This window comes from Cynara cardunculus, assembly GCF_001531365.2.
Source record: "Cynara cardunculus var. scolymus isolate 2C chromosome LG 2, CcrdV1, whole genome shotgun sequence".
NCBI classification, from domain to species: domain Eukaryota; kingdom Viridiplantae; phylum Streptophyta; class Magnoliopsida; order Asterales; family Asteraceae; genus Cynara; species Cynara cardunculus.
The window spans coordinates 26336174-26352514 of NC_037529.1; positions in this window are offsets into that span (position 1 = coordinate 26336174).

Below are 16341 nucleotides of genomic sequence, written 5' to 3' on the forward strand. Positions count from 1 at the left end.
ACAAGACACCCTTTGCCTTGTATCCCATAAGAGCGATGAAAATTGGCTATGGCACCAGAAGTTCTCACACCTGAATTTTGATGTCTTAAGAAAGCTAGCCAAACAGAAGCTGGTCAAGGGGATTCCTAATCTCAACTTTGAAAAAGATCATCTATGCTCAGCCTGCGAGATGGGAAAACTAAAACGGGCCTCTCACCGAACAAAGTCAGAAACCTCCTGCACCAAGCCCTTGGATATGATCCATATTGATCTCTATGGGCCCATATCTACACAAAGCCTCTCAAGAAAGAAGTACATATTGGTACTCGTTGATGAATACTTCAAATACACATGGGTTGAGTTTGTGAATAAGAAATCAGATGTTCCTGACCTACTCATTGGGGTGATGAAAAGACTCCAAGTCCTTCAACAATGAAAACTCATTAAAGTTAGAAGCGACAATGGAACTGAATTTAAAAATACAAGAATCGATGAATACCTCATATATGAAGGCATCACACAAAAACTTTCAGCAGCCAGAACCCTACAATAGAATGGAGTGGTAGAACGAAGGAACAAAACCCTTGTGGAAGCAGCAAGGACCATGCTTGCTTCATCGGAGTTACCCATCACCTTCTGGGCTGAAGCAATTTCTACTGCATGTTTCACCTAGAATCGGTCCATCATCAACAAGAGGCACCAGAAGACACCCTATGAGCTCATCAATCAGAGAAGACCAAATGTCACGTATTTCCATGTCTTTGGGTGCAAATGCTTTGTACTCAATGATAGGGAATATCTTGGCAAGTTCGACAAGAAAGCTGATGAAGGGATCTTTCTAGGATACTCTCAAAACACAAAAGCTTACAGAGTCTACATCAAAAAGACAAAGATTGTAATAGATAGCATCAATGTGTCCTTTGATGACTCCACACCAATGACTTCTCGACACAACAGTTCAGGACTCGGACTTCAAAGAAGAGCATCTGATTCATCACTTGGAAAACCTAATGAATAAGATTTAGCTCAATTATTTTAAGACATCTTCGAAGAAGAAGTAATCTCTGGACATGCACCTACTGCAAAATCCACTTCCAGAACCGATGAAGAACATGAAGTCTCCAATCCTAAAGGTACAACTCTTACAGAAACTCATGTTACTTCACCTTCCACTTCTTCTGTGTCTTCAAATCAAGAACAAGAACCAGAGTCTAACTTTGGAGAAGATCTCTTCGAGGGGGAGCAAGCAGTTCCATCAGTTGATGAAGAACTGCATCCTGTTGCTCCAGAACCCAAGTCAAGCACCAAGCGGATGAAAGACCACCCACATCACCAAATCATTGGTGATCCAACATCTGGTGTAAAGACGAGATCAGCAACAGCCAATGAATGCCTCTTCGCCAACTTTCTCAGCATGATAGAACCAAAGAAAATTTTTGAAGCCCTACAAGATCCAAACTGGATAGACGCAATGCAAGAAGAACTACTCCGGTTTGAGAGAAACAATGTATGGTCCCTTATGCCTCTACCCAAAAAGACGGCCATAGGAACCAAATGGGTCTTTAGAAACAAGAAGGACGAAGATGGCATAGTCATAAGGAACAAGGCCAGGCTTGTTGCCAAGGGCCACTGCCAGGAAGAAGGGATTGACTACGATGAGACATTTTATCCCGTCGCAAGACTTGAAGCCATCAGGATATTCCTAACCTTTGCAGCTCACAAAGGCTTTAAGGTCTATCAGATGGATGTCAAGTCTGCCTTCCTCAATGGTAAACTACAAGAAGAAGTCTATGTGCAGCAGCCACCTGGGTTTGAAGATCCAAAGCATCCAAAATATGTCTACTTTCTAGACAAAGCCCTCTATGGGCTGAAGCAAGCACCCAGGGCCTGGTATGAAACTCTATCCACCTTTCTCATTAATAATGGCTTCGAAAAAGGTACAATCGATACAACCCTCTTTTTCAAAAAGCATAAAGGTGACATACTACTAGTACAAATATATGTGGACGACATCATATTCGACTACAAATGCAAAACAATGCAAAAAATTCTCAGAGATGACGAAAAGTAAATTTGAGTTGAGTATGATGGGAGAACTTAGTTTCTTCCTTGGACTTCAAATAAAACAAACTTCAGAAGGGATTTTCGTCAATCAGTCCAAGTATGTGACTGACCTTCTGAAGAAATACTTTCTTTCAAATTCATCATCGATGAGAACACCTATGGCTACACGAGCTAAGTTATTTGCTGATCCATCAGGCAAATCTGTGGATATAACGACCTACAGAGGCATGATTGGATCAGTCCTGTATCTGACATCTAGTAGACCAGATATTATGTTTGCTACATGTCTTTGTGTAAGGTATCAATCCAATCATAAAGAATCTCATCTCTCTGCAGTCAAGAGGATCTTTAGATACCTTAAGGGAACCCCTTCATTGTTGGGTCTCTGATATCCTAAGAACTCTGGCATTGATCTACAAGCCTATACAGATGCAGATCATGCAGGTTGCAAGCTTGATAGAAAGAGTATGTCTGGAAGCTGTCAACTCTTGGGGGACAAGATGGTAAGTTGGACATCCAAAAAACAGAATTGTGTCTCAACCTCTATAGCAGAAGCAAAATATGTTGATGCTGCTAGTTGTTGTTCACAAGTTCTCTAGATGAAGACTCAGCTTAAGGACTATGGCTTTCAATTTGAAAAGATACCAATCCTCTATGACTCCAAGAGTGCAGTAACTATCTCTACAAATCCTGTACATCATTCCAAGACCAAGCACATCGATGTAAGGTACCACTTTCTGAAAGACAATGTTGAAAAGGTAATATAGAGATGTACTTTGTTCCCACTGAGATTCAACTTGCTGACATTTTCACAAAAGCTCTTGATGAGAAAAGATTTTTATTCCTAGTCAGCAACATGGGTATGCTGAATCTCACCACTTAGAGGCAATCATTAGTTTGAAACCAGTGATCCTCAATATCTCATGGTTATGCCTACAAGTGATAAATAGTATAAAAGCCATTAACTACAAGTAATCTAAACCAGAGCTTCTGGTTGTAAAGACCAGAGCCTCTAGCCATTTAGAAACACTTAATTAATTTTTGGCAAAATTTATCATCGCCTTTGGAACCAGAGACCTCTAGTCCAAAGAAAATACTTGGTATTTTTTTCACCAAGCATTCCTCTTCAAACCAGAGCCTCTTGTTGTATAGACCAGAGCCTCTAGATTCCAATTCTTTGAAACCAGAGCCTCTTTGGTCTCAAAATTGGATTTACTTGACCATTCATGCATGTAACTACGTCATTCTTCATCATCCTTTGGAACCAGAGACCTCTGGTCCAAAGCCAACACTTTGTCAACTTTTTCACTAAGTACTCTTTTCTCAACCAGAACCTCTGGTTCTAAAGACCAGAGCCTCTGGATTCAAAGCCTTTGGAACCAGAGCCCTCTGGTCTCAAAGACACATCCTTTCCACACCCACATACATGCATTTAACCAATATTTCATATTTGTTTGCATCGCCTTTGCAACCAGAGCCCTCTGGTCTCAAAGGCTCCATCTTTTCATACCCTTTTGCATATACTTCACCATCTCTTCATAACTATTTTCATCACCTTTACAACCAGAGCCTCTGGATTTGTTGTCTTTGGAACTAGAGCCCTCTAGTCTCAAACTTAGCCACATTTCATATCATTTTTCATCATCATTCACAACCAGAGCCTCTGGTCATCAAAATCAACCTCCCTATTGGTTCTAGGTGGAGTTTTAAACTCAAATCTCATCCCCATGCATCATTTGAGGGGAAGCTTTTCATTCATCATAAAGAGCTCTTGCATAAATATGCATTTTCCATCCCAGAGCCTCTGGTTTTACTATCCAGAGCCTCCGGACACAAAAATGCTATATACAAGAAATGAATCAATCATGTGTATTCAACCAGAGACCTCTGGTCCTACACAATGGGTTGTCCATGTTTAGACAGAGCCTCTGGTTTGTCTAACAAAGGCTTATTAATCATACAACCCAACATTTCATCGATGAACTTGTTCATCACTCCCAACCAGAGACCTCTGGTTCCTTACCCAATGAGTCATGACCAACCAGAGCTCCTCTGGTTCCATGACAAAATAATTTTCATCCAAAAAACCCATCTTAATTGAAAACTTTTTAAAGATTATAGAAAATTGCAGCTTTTGTGACTAAAAACTATACAACATGGGATTTTAGAAGACCGAAACTTCGTAATTAGTATTTATCTTACAATTATATGAAATTTTTAAATACAATGTTTTTGGATTGATATTTCAAGAGATATTATTTGGAATAATTATTTAATTACTCCAAATAATCCAAACGTCATCTTACACAAAAGCCTGCCACATTTACAAGTTGTTCCCCAAAAGCCTCTTCAAATTACCCATCCACTTTCCCCATGATGACACGTGTCCACCCACATTAATGGCACAGTACCGTCAAGACGGCCCACGATCCCCACCAAATCACCTTTTTGCCAAACATCTCCCACAATCATGATTATCATTTTAATATTATTTTTTCTCAAACGCCTGTTCCCCTCCTCCACCTATATATACTCATCTTCTCCAAACCACTTCTTCTTTACACTTCCTAAACCTACAAAAAGCATAAGACGAACTAAAGGCAAAACCTGCAACTTCAAACTGCAATGGCCTCGTGAATCAAACAACAACGACAGCCATGTGCAATCAAGCGGCGCTGACAGCCGTGCACTGGTGTTCCTCCCGATTAAGCCAAACAACCACGCAATAGACCTTCGAACCAACCTCTTTGAAGACCAGTTTGCAATCATGATCGAGTTTTTCCAGAACTGTATTCTCCAACCGGTGTTGACCTTAACCGACAATGGCGTACCTCTCAAGTACGTCCAACAGTACTGGCAGACCTATGAGTTTATCCCTGACAGCCGTGGAATCATGGAGAATATAGACGCCCCAAACGACTTGGTCTGCTCCGTCAAGATCTCACGAGCAAAGGTCTCAAAAGTCCTTTGCATTCCCACACGCCAAGAACTTGGCATTGACCACTACGCCGAGCCACCCACAAGCTCCGACATCCTCCATTTCATCTGAATGCTAGGTTATAATCATGACCTACACAATGCCTCTGATTTCAAGAGGAAATTTTTGCCTCAAATGTGGAATATGTTATTTTCCATATTGAACAGAGCCCTGACCTGCAAACTGGGATCGATGGATCAGGGCAACATCAATATAATGACTAATATGTATGGCCTATTCTTCAACCTACCGCTGGACTACGCTTTTCTCATCAACAACGAGATCCATGCAGCGGTAGTCAAGAAGTGCAAGCTCAAGGCCGCAAGAAAACCATTGACATCCGTGCTCTTCCCAAGGTTCCTCGCTCTCTTCATCAAAGACGCAATGAGAAGACATGATCTACCGGCCGATGAACCATTCACTACACAGTTTCTAATGAATGGTCATTGACCAACGATCTCCAAGGAAGGCTACACCATGGAGAGGACAGTCTCTCGAGCCATGCTCAGCATTATACCAGAGACGTCTGAGATAAGGCAGGAGTATGAACGCTCTCTGCTGTCCCGTGAACCAAGGGCAGCTACCCCAGAGCACCTAAAGCCGTCCCCTGACCACAACGAGGGAGCAGAAGTCGTCTTCATCGGATGATGAAGATGATAATGATGACACTCCATGTGCATCCCCCAACCCTTCACATACAATACCCATCCCCACTACCCAAAGGACAACCACCACCACTAGCCCTGGAGATCAAGGCCAAAGGGGTATTGAACATGGACGACCCAGTCCAATCCCTCACCCAGCCAACCATCTAGAGGCCATTCTTTGGGACTTTGGAGATGATGAAGTCGAGGAACCTCACCATCCATCGCCCCTCTCCCAATCGAGGGACGATGAAGAAATAAGAGTCAATTCGCCTCATGGCTCGCCACTACCCTTCACACACCCAGAAGCATGTGTTGCTTCTGGCATTGCTGATCCTCAAGATCGTTCAAAGCGATCTCCCATTCGTGCACAACACACGCCTTCGATACTTGATCTAGCAAAGGGGAAACACACTTACTTCTGTTACCCGGCCTCTGAAGCCGAGGAAGTAGAAGAAGTTGTTGTAACATTAAGAGATAGCTCCTCACTAGAGGGCTATCAAGGACATGATGGAAGTCCTTCAAGGCCTATATTTTCACAAGGAAATGAAGGCTCCTCTGGAGCTGAGACTCAACCTGCAACATCCATTGCTGCAGGGGTTACCAATGTGGCTGATCTGGTCACAGAGGCTGCGTTCCAAGCCTTTGTAGACTCGATCCAGCGGTCCTTGGAAGACCTAAAACTCATCATACAAGGGATTGTCAAAAACCTCCATCCATGGATCTCACCCCACTTCGACAGTCCCTTGCAACCCTCGAAACCTAAACCCAAGACAACACAACACGTCTCCAAATGTTGCAACAAACAGTCACCCAACACCATAACACCTCCTCTGCCTTCGCCACCCAAAGAAAACAACTCTAACTGAACTCCATCGCCACTCTCACAGCCTAGGCAACTGCGACCGATGAGACCATAGCCTCCATCACCACCCACATAAACACCATCCTTCAAACCCTCAACACCCTTCCAGCCACCATAATCTCCCACATCCCTCAACCAACCCCACCACCAACATCATCAATCGATGAAACCCTTGCCTCCCTCTCCAATCAAATGACCATCATCCAAAACACCCTTACTTCCCTCCCAGCTACCATATTAGCCCACATACCCAACCACCTACTCCCCCACCCCCTCTGCAGGCCCATCTTTCAATGAAGCCTTTTCTTCCTTCACTGCAGAGGTGAGGAATATCATCGCCAACATTCCCGTTCCACCATCCACATCCACCTCCATGCCTCCACCTGCCTCCACCTCCACCATGGAATACGCAACCAGGGCCGATCTAAGGGCCCTGTCGAAGGCACTTGTCTCATCCTTCAACGAGATAAGTGCAAAATTCATTCACCATGCTGCACAACCAACCAAGGCTCTCTCCCAGAGCCTTGCCGATAACAGGCCCGCACCAACTCTCTCCTTCACATGAGGGAAGAGAGCAGAAGACAACAGGTCCTGAAGGCGTATCTTGCATCCTTCAGGAAGGAGAAAACGAAGAAGAGGAGCAGAGCATCATGCTCCAGCAGCCGCCTGCACAAGAGGCCACGCCATGAGGACCCAGACCCCGATGATCAAGGTCTTTGACCTCATGAGGGGAGAACCAGGCTGCAACTGCTCAACATGTGGAACACGCTGCACCACCATCCTCACCTCAAACACAAAACTAACCTTCTCCCAGAACCCAAGCGAGGGAACCAGAGGCTCAGCCCTCTGAAGATGTACATAATGTACATGTTCCCCTCGCCACTTTCCAAGAACCTATCGAGTTGAGCTCATCGACCGATGAAGAACCATCCACACCACCAACAACCAACCTACCCTTCACCCCATCACCAACTCCCAATCTACTATTAACCCCTTCACCAACATCATGCACCACATAACCCTTCACCTCTCTACCCATACAACCACAACCCACAATCACCGAACCTTCATCACCACAACAACCCCCAACCCAAACTTAACCCGATGAACCAGAAACCACCCAAACACAACCTCTTGAACCAGAAACCACCTAAACACAACCTCTTGAACCAGAAATCACCCCACCTGAGACCAATGAACCAGAGCCAACCCAAACCTTTCCATCACCAACCCACTCTCAACCATTAGCCCAAACACAACCACAGCCCAACAAACCCAGGTGCAAGCGGATGTTCCTTCTTCATCGAAACACCTCCTCAAGGGGTCGTCGATGAAATCATCGCTAATATGGAGTCGCTCAGGAGACGTCCAGAGGTGCCATTGAGGGAGCCAATCATGATGGAGGTCATCCATCAATATCTGTATCATGATCGCGATGAAGGTTTGACTCTTAATCCTCCAATTCTTTCACTAGAATCCATGAACCTCCTACACCATAGGTTTGTTAGACAGACTACCCAACCACCACGGGTTGTCTTTTCAAACGATGGAATAAGGTTGGTCATGGACATCAAGATGAGGACCTTTACCAACAGAGCTATCAAGTACATCGAGTACACAATGGAGCGAGCCCACGGTCAGGTCAGCATCTTTAGTGACAATGACTTGATCAATATCAATCCCTATGACTTGATCGAGCTTTACTTGTACACGACTCAGCGACATAATCAGGGTATACGATTTGGGATGGCGAACAGAGCGATCGTGCACACAATGGAGACCTTGGCATCGATAAACTATCCTGCACTCCACCTGATGAAGACTTCCCTGGCCTGCAGGAGAAGAGGTCTGCCTTTGTCCCTACTCAACCAAAACTGGGTCCGGTATATAAAAATGAGTTTGGCACGAAGAAATTTTTTACGTTGACTAAGGCCTTTAAGTATTCAAATGAAACACTTAAATGGTTTCAGAAAGCCATCAGAGACAGGTTGGGCAGACCTCATGTGCCAATAGACGATGGAGAGAGACTGATACATGAGATATCTACAATCGTTGAATACAGAGGACTACTCATGCTTTTTGGGATATATCACAGGGGAGACCCTGAATGTAGTCTTATGTTTTTTTGTCTTGTAATTTCCATTTCATTGATGTAAGAATCCATCATTTGTTCCAATGAAAAATTTGGCAAAAGATGTTTTTCTTTAGAATAGCCTTTGTTCTTCACTCATACTTCGAATGTTCTTAGATTAGTTAATTTTGTTCTTTCATTACTTAGGGGGAGATTGTTAGACCCCATAAGTATTATGCATGAAGTAATGAAGACAAACAAGTGATGAAGAAMCAGAAGGCCGATGGAAGATTTCAAGGAAAAATGACTAAGTCTAAAGAACAACCAGAGGGTCGATGAACTGACTAGAGATGCGATGGAAAGTGCATCTCCATAACCCCTCTGGGCACTAACACTTAGAGTTTCCTTCACCAGTTCAACCAGAAGCAAGCAATGAAGATATGAAGATAAGGTTGAACCCATATACCATGGAAGACAACTGGAGATGACTAATCAACAACTGGATTCTACAAAAGTTTATCTTGTTTTAATGTTTATCCTTGTTTTAGATAAGCTTTATCTATTAATAGAAGATTGGCCAAATAGTCTCACTAGATAGTTATTTTCTTAGATTACTAGTATATATAGGTGGTTAGGCCTATTGTAATTTTTGACACTTTACGTTTTTCATAATCGTTGTAATAAAGTGAAATCTTTGGTAGTCAAGTTTATCCTTTGAATTTTCATACATTGTTCTTGAGAGTTCATTATTTTATTCATCCAAACACTATAATTTGGTTATTCTTAACTTAATTATTAGTGCTATTGAGAGATCTTGGATCAACACAGTTCATGAAAGAGTATTGTTCATGAAAATTGAATCTACTGCAGAAAGATCAAATAGATAGAAGTTAATCGATTTGGCTCTGATACCAATTCTTAAGCCCATATCTGATAGTAGAACAATTTAACAGGAATATAAAATGAGAGATTTGTAGAAGAAGATGAATAGAAATTGGTTGCTGCTTACTTTATTGAATACAAACTCTCTCAAAAACTCTAATCGACTCTCATGTGATGTGTTTGAATCTATGTGTTACAAAGTGTTGATCATTCATCTCACTTCTATTCAATGCATGTATCCCTTCTTATATAGGCGATATTTACATGATGACTGAATCCTATAAATAAGGTAACTAAATCCTATAAACAAGGAAATAATCATTATCGAAAATGGGATCAGCACCATCCTTCAAGATTATGAAGATAGTCGTCCAGAGCATAGACCAACCAAAGGGCCTCTGGTCCTGAAGGACTTAGAGTCCAGAGGCTTTGGTCTATACAACCAGAGGTTATGGTCGTCCAGATGAGCTCTGGTCCTAAAGGACTTCGAGTCTAGAGGCTCTAGTCTATACAACCACAGGCTCTGGTCGTCTAGAGGAGTACTAGTCCTAAAGGACATAGTGTCCAGAGGCTCTGGTCTATACAACCAGAGGCTCTGGTCGTCCAGAGGGGCTCTACTCTTCTTTCAGACTTTGTCATTTTAGCAGAGCAACATCTTCAGATCTTCCATCCTTGGCCCCTATTGCTTGATAAAACTTTTAGAATAATTAGGATCAATTTTGGTCCTAACAGAAATGTATACGGATAAGAGCTGGATGACATCTTCATCTTTTTATTACCCTTCTTGCTTTGCATGTGATGCCGCTGGCATCTTCCCTTTTCCTAGCGCCTCTGCATGTGCTGGCATGTTCTGTGCACTCTGCCTTGATGACTCTAGCGCTGGCTGGCGTGGGGCAGAGGCAGAGGGGGAAACCCTTGGAATGGTACTTGGAGCAGCTTTGGGTTGGTTCTCCCCCTCTTGACGACTTTGAGGGCCAGACATGTCTAGGTCCTCAGCGTCGTCAAGCCTCCTCTTCTTCGAGGCTTTAGCACATGCAGACGGTTCCATTCTCCTCTTTCGCCTTTGTTCTTCTGTTTGTGGCATGGACTTGATCTTATCCTTAAAGAGTTTGAGAATCTCCTCGGCTGCATCCGAAACTTTGAGGATCTCCATGTCTGTACGATAGTTGAAGGCCGCCAAGGAACGTCGTATCTCTGTTGCTGCCTCCTTGGCCTTGCTATTGAAATCAGAGGTGAAGTTGGCTACCTTTTGGAGGAGACGGTCACCCAGAGCATTCATGGCAGACTGGGTGACGTAGTCGATAGAGACATTCAGTGGAATGAGCGCCTGAGCATTTTGAGATGATGTAGAAGCTTCATCCCTCTGAATGTATGCAAGGACCCTTTGCAGGGCCTCTGCATTTTGAGCCATCAATTCCTGGAGTTTGTCGAGTCGAGAGGCATTTGTCATTAACTTAGCTGTCAATACTGCTAAGGATGATCGAACTTCATCCAGAGCAGATGCTGAAGGAGATGGCTTTGCATGGGCCATGTTGAATTTTAGCTCATCCAAGGAGCATAGCATAGAGGTGGCAACGGACTGGAACTTGTCCCTTGTGACATAGGCTGTAGGGGTAACCTCTGGCTCAACACATAGGCCAGAGTAAGTCCTCGTTCCAAGGACACCTTCTGTCTCGACTTGTAGGATGTTGGTCGAGGAAGGACATCCAGCAGATCCTTGTGGCTCTCTTTGTGGAGAGGTCACTACTGCTGTTCCATCATGAAGAGGTTCCAAGGCAGGTTTAGAGCCAGCCAGAGGATCCTCTACGAGTGGACTTTGAGATTGGTCGACAATCTCCAAGTCTTGTGCACCTAAACCTTGCTCTGAACAAGATGGGGAAACTACTAGTGCAGAGGAAATGAATTTCACTGGTTGGGAGAGTGGCATGATATAGGGAGACATATCACTTATCATTTCAAAGGTTTCACCCTTTTGAGAGGGTGATCCCTAATATGTGGCTTCCCTTTGGTTATATGACCAGAGGCAGATGCGAACTCTGGTTAGTTTGGCAGGTAAGGGTTCGAGATGTGCACCTCTGTTTCAATGATCTTCGTGTCTCGACCACTGGAGTCAGATGATATGGTAGCACTTGGAGTTAGGCTAGGGAAATAAATGTGCCTATTCACCATCCTAGGTTGCTCTGGCTCGCCCTGAGGCAGAGCAGCTGCTTCACCTCCTCCCTCCTCATCTTCTTCGTCCTCTTCACTTTTTTCACTTGATGTACTTGACCCAACAACATCATCAAAATGTTCTTGGTCATCTTCTTCGTCAGAGCTAGAGAAGAGCTCCAAGCCTCGATTGGCTTCTTCCTATGCTCTAATTTTCTCTTCTTCCTTTAGACGAGCAATCTCTTTCTCTCTACTCTCTCCTCTTTTGTTTTTAAGCGAGCAATTTCTTCAAGTCTTGCTCTTTCTGCTCTGTCCTCCTCTTCCTTCCTCATTCTCTCATTTTCAACTTTCTTCTTTCTTGCCTCTGCCCTCTTTCTCTTTTTCTCTCTCTCCTTCTCCAATATCACTTCCTCCTCCTCTGCCTGAGCCATTGTGTATCCTCTGTTCCCTCATTCTCTTGGTCGGACTCTATGCGTGCCAGGGTTCGAGGCACTGGTTCTAGTGCCTCGCGTGCACGTTTGTATGCTCTCCTCACCTCCCTTGTCTTCATGTATGATAACCGTTTCATTAGGATTCGCCTCTCTGTAGCATAACCTTCTTTGTTGACAGTTGGTTTGTAATGCGTAAGCGCATTCACCTTGTGCACAAGCAGATTTGCCACATCAATGTTGTTTTCGTCAAGAGTGGGTCGTAGAAGCAGACCTAGAAAACGAGGAAACAGGAGCGCTGGTAAGTCTTTTCCCTTAACCACCTCCTCGCACTTCTTGGCAACGGCAGCCTTGAACTCCGTGTAGAGGATCAATGAGTATTCCAATGAGATATCAAAGAAGATCCCATAGATGATTTGGAGAATGTTGGTTGAGCACATGTCCAAACTTCCAATCTTCCCAGTCAAAGAGCGATTCACCAATGTAAACATTGTGTTCTACATTGGTGGCAGGTATTGTCGTCGGTATTGAGAAGGGTATTGAATTGCTTTGTTGTACCCTAAAAACTTCAAGAAAGACACAATCTCATTCCCAGAAGGGAGAGGTGCATATTCATTCAACCCAAGATCCGTCTTGGTTGGAATTTGGAGAACACGCGAAAATACGGATCTTGAAATCCTGACAGTGATGAATTTCTTGGAAGAAGGTACATAAAAGTCTCCAACATTCCCTCGTTGGGAGTCAGTTACTGAACAGGTTTGCCAAAATTCTTGTATGAAACGTTCAGGGACAATATCAATAGAATTTGTGAGTGCAGGGTTCAAGAAATGGTGTTGAAGGATGTCAATGACAGGATGAACTTTTGGATCAAAACTGTCTAGGGAGAGTTGAAGGGCATGGTTGTTTGGTTTTAGTGGAAGTGGAACCACACTTTGGCTTGTTTCCTCCACTGTTTTGAGGGTTGTAGTGTGGGTTTGAGAGTTTCCAGAATATGAAGAAGACATAGTTGCAGGTTTGGAAGAAGGTATTGAAAAGCTATGGTTTGGAAAGAATCGGTTCTTGATTCTTTTAGAAATAAGAAGAGGAGTGTGATGAACTTACATGTAAAAGATCTTAAAAGATTTCCACCACAGATTACAGTTGCAGAAAAACTTGAGACAATCGTCAATGGCGGTTACTGTTTGAGAGCTTGAAGACGACGAGTGTTCTTGAGAGTATTTTGAAAGCGTAAAAGAAAAATTGGGGGATTAAAAAAATAAAGCACTTGAGTGTTACGTGCCCCCCAAACGTCAGAAAACTGAATTGATTTTTTCAACCACCTGTGGGGAGTTGCCACGTGGCCTGCCAGCTTGGCGCCTCCCAGCTGCAAATGGCGCCTCCCTTATTTGAAAAATTAAAGTAACAGGCGGTGACACTTTTGTAAATGACAATCTAATAAAATATTAACAAATAAGAACTGTACGCCTTCCTTTTAAAATAATATTTTTACAAAAAACTTAAGAGAAATTTAATAAGAATTCATACTCCGGTTTGAAACAAACAATAACCAAGAGACAGAATCTCTATATTAGAATGCTAGAGTTACTGTGCTTAGATTGTTTAACAGATTTAAGAAAGTAACCAGAGTAGTACTTAAGCGTAAGATAACATACCTTAGGATCTCATACAAAGACTCATGGTTGGACTATACAAGTCCTCTGTCCAACAAACTTGTTATGTTTAGGGCAGAAGCTCTGTATAGTACATACAGAGGCTCTGTCCTATAATCATAAAGGTTTTTAGAGATAGAGGCTTTGTAAAGTACATACAGAGGCTCTGTATGATGCATGATCTAATGCCCCCCTCAATTTTAGCTCTGTTTGACTTACTCCCCCTTGAACTATGCTTGGATCATAAACGATAAGTAATGCACAAGCATAATGAACAAGGTACAAAGGCTCTGTATGTACTATAAAGAGGCTTTGTATTACAAGACTATTTAGACTTGAGCAAGAGGCTTTGCATGTACTATGTAGAGGCTCTGTCTCATGGATCAATTCTTAAAACAAAAACAGATGTATGCTCAAAATGGATGCAAAGGCTCTGTCTTTGTTAGTGAAGATTGAGCATACCCAACTTGCTAACCAAAAAGTTGAATCTCTTTTCATCAAGAGCCTTTGTAAATATGTCAGCAAGTTGATGATCTGTACTTACAGAAAACATTTCAATCGTACCTTTCTCTACATGGTCTTCAATGAAATGGTAGCGAACATCGATATGCTTTGTTTTAGAATGTTGCATGGGATTGGCTGTGATTGCGATGGCACTTTCTAAATCACACAGAAAATGAATCTTGTCATACTCAACGCCATAGTCTTTCAGTTGAGTTTTCATCCATATTACTTGGGAACAACAACTAGCTGCGGCTACATACTCTGCTTCAGCAGTGGAGGTAAATACGCAATTTTGCTTCTTTGAAGTCCAACTTATGAGCTTGTCTCCAAGTAATTGACAACTCCCTGATGTACTCTTTCGATCAAGTTTGCATCCTGCATGATCAGAATCTGTATATGCAATAAGATCAAATCCAGAATCCTTTGGATACCAGAGACCCAAAAATTGAGTTCCTTTTAGGTATCTAAAGATTCTTTTCACATCTGAAAGGTGAGATTCCTTAGGGTTTGCTTGATATCTAGCACAGAGACACGTGGCAAACATAATGTCTGGTCGACTAGCCGTGAGATACAGCAGTGATCCAATCATTCCACGGTAAGTCTTAACATCAACCGGTTTTCCAGATGGATCTGTGTCAAGCTTAGTTCCCGTTGCGATTGGTGTTCTCATTATGGAAGAGTTGTGGAGTTGATATTTCTTTAATATGTCAGAGACATACTTAGCTTGTGTTAGACCCCATAATTTATAAGTGTAAAAGTAATGAAGAACAATAAGTGATGAAGAACCAGAAGACCGATGAAGACATTAAGGCAGAATTGACCAAGTCTGAAGAASAACTAGAGGGTCGATGAACAACCAGAGATGCGATGGAAAGAGCATCTTCACCAACCCTCTGGTCAACAACACTTAGAGTTTTCTTCAGCAATTCAACCAGAGGCATATGATGAAGATATAAAGATAACGTTAATCATCATTCCATGAAAGACAGCTAGAGATGACAAATCGACAGCTGGATTTCAAGTTTATCTTAATTTATAGCTTATCCATAGTTTAGATAAATTTTATCCGTTAGTAGAAGATTAGCTAAACAGTCTCACTAGATAGTTATCTTCTAATTAGCCTTCTACTATAAATAGGTGATTAGGCCTATTGTTAAAAATGTCGCTTTTACGTTTTTCATATTGAATAAAGTGAAATCATTGGCACTCAAGATTATTCTTTGAATGTTCATACATTGTTCTTGAGTGTTCATCATTTTGTTCATTAAAACGCTATAATTTGGTTATTCTTAATTCGATTATTAGTGTTATTGAGATATCTGGGATCAACAATTGGTATCAGAGCCAATTGATTGTTTTTCCAATCAAACGATTATACAAAATCTCTCAATTTTTTTTTATAAAAACGTAAAATTTCTCTCTTCTAAAAATCCTCAATGGCCAATTGGAATTCTGCGTATAGTGTTGGTTCCCTCACCAAGCCTCCAACTCTTCAACAAGAAGAGTACCCGCAATGGAGGATAAGGATGGTAAACTTCTTGGAAGGAATGTACAGGAACCTCCTGCGATCTGTAATAGAGGGTCCTTACGTTCCACAGACTCTTGTCCCAAGAGTTCCAGGAACAAATACCACAACTGATATCCCTGCCTACTACATGCCCAAGGATGAGAAGAATTGGGATGAAGATGACATAAAACGGGTTGAGACCGACAAGAAGGCCAAAAGATTGATAATCATGGCCATACCCAATGAAATCTTCCAATCCCTTGATGCATGTTCCACAGCCAAGGAACTATGGGATGAACTGGCAAGCAAACTGGAAGGAGGAGCAAAAACAAAGAAGAATCGTAGAGCACAATGTCTCAACGAATAAACCAACTTCAAGGCTCTTCCTGATGAACCAATTCAGAAGACATATGATCATTTCAACACATTGATTAATCAATGTCGTCGAAACGATATCTCAAGAACTAAGGAAGAAAACAATGTTTTATTCCTAAAAAGTCTTGGCGATGAATGGACTCAGCTGTCGATGTCCCTTCAAGCAAATCAGGACCTAGACGGTTGGTCACTTCATGATCTGTATGGAACGCTTGCAGCACAAGAGAACGACATTATGAAGAAAAAGG